Source organism: Bos mutus, chromosome 12 (genome assembly GCF_027580195.1).
Source record: "Bos mutus isolate GX-2022 chromosome 12, NWIPB_WYAK_1.1, whole genome shotgun sequence".
In the NCBI taxonomy this organism is placed as follows: domain Eukaryota; kingdom Metazoa; phylum Chordata; class Mammalia; order Artiodactyla; family Bovidae; genus Bos; species Bos mutus.
This window is the reverse complement of record NC_091628.1, coordinates 49,324,940-49,332,370: the sequence shown is the minus strand read 5'-3', so window position 1 is coordinate 49,332,370 and position 7,431 is coordinate 49,324,940.

Below are 7,431 nucleotides of genomic sequence, written 5' to 3'. Positions count from 1 at the left end.
CTATGGATGGAGGTCTGTGACACTGTACAAGAGACAGGGATCAAGACCATCCCCATGGAAAAGAAAGGCAAAAAAGCAAAATGGCTGTCTGGGGAGGCTTTACAAATAGCTGTGAAAAGAAGAGAAGTGAAAAGCAAAGAAGAAAAGGAAAAATATAAGCATCTGAATGCAGAGTTCCAAAGAATAGCAAGGAGAGATAAGAAAGCCTTCCTCAGCAATCAATGCAAAGAAATAGAGGAAAACAACAGAATGGGAAACACTAGAGATCTCTTCAAGAAAATGAGAGATACCAAGGGGACATTTCATGCAAAGATGGGCTCGATAAAGGACAGAAATGGTATGGACCTAACAGAAGCAGAAGATATTAAGAAGAGGTGGCAAGAATACACAGAAGAACTGTACAAGAAAAATCTTCATGACCCAGATAATCATGATGGTGTGATCACTGACCTAGAGCCAGATATCATGGAATGTGAAGTCCAGTAGTCCTTAGAGAGCATCACTATGAACAAAGCTAGTGGAGGTGATGGAATTCCAGTTGAGCTATCTCAAATCCTAAAAGATGATGTTGTGAAAGTGCTGCACTCAATATGCCAGCAAATTTGGAAAACTCAGCAGTGGCCACAGGACTGGAAAAGGTCAGTTTTATTCCAATCCCAAAGAAAGGCAATGCCAAAGAATGCTCAAACTACCGCACAATTGCACTCATCTCACATGCTAGCAAAGTAATGCTCAAAATTCTCCAAGCCAGGCTTCAGCAATATGTGAACCGTGAACTTCCAGATGTTAAAACTGGTTTTAGAAAAGGCAGAGAAACCAGAGACCAAATTGCCAATATCCGCTGGATCATCGAAAAAGTAAGAGAGTTCCAGGAAAATCTATATCTTCTTTATTGACTATGCCAAAACCTTTGACTGTGTGGATCACAATAAACTGTGGAAAATTCTGAACGAGATGGGAATACCAGACCACCTGACCTGCCTCTTGAGAAACCTGTATGCAGGTCAGGAAGCAACAGTTAGAACTGGACATGGAACAACAGACTGGTTCCAAATAGGAAAAGGAGTACGTCAAGGCTGTATATTGTCACCCTGCTTATTTAATTTATTTGCAGAGTACATCATGAGAAACACTGGACTTGAAGAAGCACAAGCTGGAATCAAGATTGCCAGGAGAAATATCAATAACCTCAGATATGCAGATGACACCACCCTTATGGCAGAAAGTGAAGAGGAACTCAAAAGCCTCTTGATGAAGGTGAAAGTGGAGGGTGAAAAAGTTGGCTTAAAGCTCAACATTCAGAAAACGAAGATCATGGCATCTGGTCCCATCACTTCATGGCAAATAGATGCGGAAACAGTAGAAACAGTGTCAGACTTTATTTTGGGGGGCTCCAAAATCACTGCAGGTGGTGACTGCAGCCATGAAATCAAAAGACGCTTACTCCTTGGGAGGAAAGTTATGACCAACCTAGATAGTATATTGAAAAGCAGAGGTATTACTTTGTCAACAAAGGTCCGTAGAGTCAAGGCTATGGTTTTTCCAGTGGTCATGTATTGATGTGAGAGTCGGACTGTGAAGAAAGCTGAGTGCTGAAGAATTGATGCTTTTGAACTGTGGTGTTGGAGAAGACTCTTGAGAGTCCCTTGGACTGCAAGGAGATCCAACCAGTCCATTCTGAAGGAGATCAGCCCTGGGATTTCTTTGGAAGGAATGATGCTAAAGCTGAAACTCCAGTACTTTGGCCACCTCATGAGAAGAGTTGACTCATTGGAAAAGACCCTGATGCTGGGAGGGATTGGGGGCAGGAGGAAAATGGGACGACAGAGGATGAGATGGCTGGATGGACATGAGTCTGAGTGAACTCCTGGAGTTGGTGATGGACAGAGAGGCCTGGCGTGCTGCAATTCATGGGGTCGCAAACAGTCGGACACGACTGAGCAACTGAACTGAACTGAACTGAAAAAGGAAATGTTGCTCCATTCAGGAGGCTGGGAACCTGGGGAAGGAAGACTCATGTCCAAAATCCAACTGTGAAAATTGTGTTCAACCGTGAAAGTTTTTAAAGGGAGACACATTTGGAGGATTTTCACTATTTTCCAATGTTGGGAACATTCTTCTGATTGATTGGTGGTGAAGTACCAGGATGGTGTTCTGCAAAATCTGTGCTCAACCAGTAGTTACGATCCTCCACCTGGGGTAGTTCAGTCATTCAGTTGTGTCCCACTCTTTGCTACCCATGGACTGCTGCATGCCAGGCTTCTCTCTGTTGTTCACTATCTCCCAGAGTTGGCTTAAACTCGTGTCCACTGAGTTGATGATGTCATCCCACCATCTCATCCTCTGTCACCCTCTTAGCTCCTGCCTTCAGTCTTTCCCTGCATCAGGGTCTTTTCTATTGAGTCAACTCTTCTCATCAGGAGACCAAAGTTTTGGAGCTTCAGCATCAGTCCTTCCAATAAATATTCAGGGTAGATTTCCTTTAGAATTAACTGGTCTGATCTCCTTGCAGTCCAAGGGACTCTCAAAAGTCTTCTCCAGCACCACAGTCCAAAAGCATTGATTCTTCAGCACTTCTTTATGGTCCAACTTTTACACGACTATGGTCCATCTGCACATGGCTACTGGAAAGACCATAACTTTGTATGAACTTTTGTTGGAAAAGTGATGTCTCTGCTTTTCAATACGCTATCCAGTTTTGTCATAGCTTTTCTTCCGAGGAGCAAGTGTCTTTTAAGTTCATGATTGCAGTCACCATCAGCAGTGATTTTGAAGCCCAAGAAAATAAAGGCTGCCACGGTTTTCATTTTTTCCACATCTATTTGCCATGAAGTGATAGGACCCAATGTCATGATGTTAATTTTCTGAATGTTGAGTTTCAAACCAGCTTTTTCACTCTCCTCTTTCACCTTCATCAAGAGGCTCTTTATTTCCTCTTCACTTTCTGCCATTAGGGTGGTATCACCTGCATATCTGAGGTTATTGATATTTCTGCCTGCAATCTTGATTCCAGCTTGTGCTTCATCTAGCCCATATTTCACATGATGTACTCTGCATATAGTTAAACAAGTAGGGTGACAATATACAGCCTTAATGTACTCATTTCCCAACTTGGAAACAGTCCATTTTTCCATATCTGTTGCTTCTTGTTGCATACAAGTTTCTCAGGAGGAAGGTAAGATGGCTTGGTATTCCTGTGTCTTTAAGAATTTCCCACAGCTTGTTGTGATCCATACTGTTAAAGGCTTTAGCATAGTCAATGAAATAGAATTAGATGTTTTTTCTGGAATTCCCTTTCTTTTTCTATGATCCAACAGATATTGGCAATTCAATCTCTGGTTCCTCTGTTTTTTCTAAGTCCAGCTTGAATATCTGTAATTTCTTGGTTCACGTACTCTTGAAGCCTAACTTGAAGGATTTTTAGTATTACATTGCTAGCATGTGAAATGAGCATAATTGTGTGTTAGTTTGAATATTTTTGCCATTGGGCTTCTTTGGGATTGGAATGAGAACTGACTCTTTTTCAGTACTGTAGCCACTGCTGAGTTTTCCAAATTTGCTGACATATTGAGTGCAGCACTTTAACAGTATCATCTTTTAGGATTTGAAATGGCTCAGCTGGAATTCCATTACCTCCACTAGCTTTGTTTGTAGTGATGTTTCCTAAGGCCCACTTGGCTTCACACTCCAGGATGTCTGGCTCTAGATGAGTGACCACACCATCATGGTTATCTGGGTCACTAAGTCTTTTTGTTTGTTTGTTTGTTTGTTTTGAGAAGGGAATGGCAATCCACTCCAGTATTCTTACCTGGAGAATCCCATGGAAAGAGGAGCCTGGCAGGCTACAGTCCATGTGGTTCTAAAGAGTCAGACACAATTGAGTGACTAACACTATCCTAAGTCCTGTTTTGTAAAGTTCTTCTGTGTATTCTTTCCATCTCTTCTTAATATCTCTGCTTCTGTTAGGTTCATACCATTTCTGTCCTTTATTGTGCCCATCTTTGCATGAAATGTTCCTATCTCTAATTTTCTTAAAGAGATCTCTAGTCTTTCCCGTTCTATTGTTTTCCTCTGTTTCTTTGCACTGTTCACTTAAGGCTTTCTTACCTCTCCTTGCTATCCTTTGGAAGTCTGCATTCAGATGGGTATATCTTACCTTTTCAAAGTTATTGTTATGCATATTCCTTGAGAAGGAACCAGGACTTTGCTTTATCTCTTCACTACTATATCTTGACTGCTCCTCTTTTGTTTCTGCATTCCTTCCCTTTTCTGATTAGCAACTATTTGAATCTGCCCTTTTGGACTTCCCTGGCGGCTCAGACGGGTCTGTCTACAATGCGGGAGACCTGGGTTCGATCCCTAGGTCGGGAAGATGCCCTGGAGAAGGAAATGGCAATCCACTCCAGTACTATTGCCTGGAAAATCCCGACTTCACTTTCACTTTCACTTTCTTTTGTACTCAGGGAAGGCCAAGGAAGCTGAAGGAAGCCTATTTCCTACAAACAAGAAATGGGGAACATGGAAAGGTTTTGCACCCTGGCCCCAGAGGTTTTGCTCCATTTCTATGAGGTTATTTTACTTTTCAGTTTGGGATTTGTGTTACTCTTGTCCAATGTTGACAAAAGATCAGCAAAATAAGTATTATTTGATATAATGCAACATATAAATCACTCTTTGGGGTGTTATATCGCAGTACAAAACAAAAGCTTTAAAAATGTGACCTGAGACTCCACTCCTAGGAATGTACACAGACAAATAATCAGAGATGCACCCAAGATTTATGTACAAAAATTTTTATGGCCCTGCTACATTTAATATGAATCCAGAAAACATCTAAATAACCAACTGGAGAAGAATGGTTAAATAAATTACACTGTATCCAGTAACAAAATACCATGACTCATTTTATTTAAAGAATCATAGTATTGAAGCATATTACTGTATTTTTCAATGTCCATGATATAATGTTAAGTGGAAAAGGCAGGATGTAGAACTGTTTATACAAGGCAATTTCAATTTTTAATAAACAAGATTCCATTTTTAAATAATGGCTATTGGAATTATTCATCTTGTATAATTATCTATTATTTTTCTCCTCTAAAATTACCTTTGGATTTCCCAGGTGGTGCTGTGGTAAATGCAGGAGACTCAGTTCATTACCTGGGTCAGGAAGATCCCCTGGAGAAGGAAATGGCAATACCCTCCAGTATTCTTGCCTGGAGAATCCCATGGACAGAGGAGCCTGGTGGGCTGCAGTCCATGGGGTCACAAAGAGTCAGACACAACTTAGCAATTAAACAAGAACAACAAAATCACCTATATTTTCTACATGTTCTACAATGATCATGAAACCAAACAGGATTCTGAAGAGCCCTCCCAGGTTCAGAAGTTTTTCTGTATCCCCTATTTCTTGTTTGCAGGAAAAAGGTTTTATCCTCCATCCCTGGGTTCCAAAGAGCAGCTTCAAACTGCTACTAAATAGGGAAGTGAGAGAACTGTTATTGTTCAGTCACTAAAATGTGTCTGGTTCTTTGCAATCTCATGAACTGCAGCAAGCCAGGCTTCCCTGTCCTTCATCATCTCCTGGAGTTTGCTCAAGCTCATGTCGTTGAGTCAATGATGCCATCCAACCATCTCATCCTCTGTCATCCCCTTCTCCTCCTGCCCTCAATCTTTCCCAGCATCAGGGTCTTTCCCAATGAGTCAGGTCTTCACATCAGGTGGCCAGAGTATTGGACCTTTAGCATCAGTGAGAGAATACCAAAAGGAAAAAAAAGTACAGCAATTGGGCAGGTCCTGGTTACCCTGCATAACAACCTGATAGAAATCTCTGAGCTCTTCTGTCGGAGCTGGGGCCCCCACCAAAGGGCTGATGATTGAGATTCCTAGAACACCACCCTGTTACCTCCCCACCAATCAATCAGAGGAAGGTCACACACCCTGTAGCCCTCCCCCACAAGCTTTGCCTATAAAAACTCCTCCTTAAAAACCGTCAGGGAGTTCATGTCTTTTTTTGAGCATGAGCCATCCTGTTCTCTTTGCTGAGTCCCGCAATAAACCTTTCTCCAGTCCAAACTCCAACGTTTCAGGTTATTTGGCCTCACGGTGCATCAGACACGTGAACTTGGGTTTGGTAACAGTCATATAATGCTTTCATAATCTAAAAGAAAACAATGAGATTATAAGAAGGGGAAAAACGAACTAAACTTGGTATAACTCCATTGACTCTGGTGGCCATCACAGTCTCTGTGCTCAAAGGATTCCTTGCTGATTTCTTTCATAGGAAGAGGAAGGCAGTTTTCTCCAGGGTTCCCCCTTTTCTCCAGGCCAAAGATTTGTTCAGCAAATCATCGTGTAAAGTGATGTGATTTGTAATATCTCCTCACCAAAGTCCTCCAAATAGTTCCTCACCAGATATAAGAATTTGTTATGAGTCGAGTCGTGTCCCCCCAAAAAAATTCTATTTTGAAGTCTTAACTCTAGTTAGTACCTCAGAATGTGACTTTGTTTGAAAATAGGACGGTCACAGATGTATTTGGCTAACTTGCATGAGGCTATACTGGATTAGGATAGTTGGAATGGGGTGCCTCTAACCCACTATGGGCTTCCCAGGTGGTTCAGTGGTTAAAAATCCACCTACCAATTCAGGAGCCTCAAGAGATGTGGGTTCAATCCCTGGGTCAAGAAGATCCCCTGAAATAGGAAATGGCAACCCATTTCAGTATTCTTGCCAGGATAATCCCATGGACAGGAGTCTGGCAGGGTTGCAAAGAGTCAGACACAACTGAGTGACTGAGCACGTATACACACACACACACACACACACACACACGCACACAATCCATTATGACTGGTATCCTTATAAAAAGAAAGATTTGGATGCAGAGATATGCAGAGAAGGAAGATGAATGGAAGACCTGGGAAGAACATCACATGAAGATGAAGGCAGAGACTGAGGTGATGCCTCTACCAGGCAAGGAAAGCCAGAGAAGGGAGGGCAGAGCATCTTGCTTACCACTTCACCAACACTTCAATCGTGGACTTCTAGAATTTTTATTTATTGTCTCCAGAATTGTAAGCAATAATGTTGTGGTTTAAGCTACCCAATTTGTGGTACTTTGTTTTGGTAGCCCTAGGAATCTAATATAGACTCAAATATTTTTGGCACTTGATCAGGTGTCTATTTTTCTAAAGGTTGAATCCAAACTGAAGGGAAATTGTGATTTTTGTCCAGAGGGTAATCATTTTACAATTTTTCTGCCTTGGCAAATGTAAAACATAAATCTCACCCTGCAGTGGTGAGACCCAAAGTGGCACCAATGGTAAAGAACCCACCTGCAAATGCAGAAGATGTAACAGACACAGGTTCCATCCCTGTGAAAAGATTCCCTGGGAAAGATTCCCTGGAGGAGGGCGTGGCAACCCACTCCA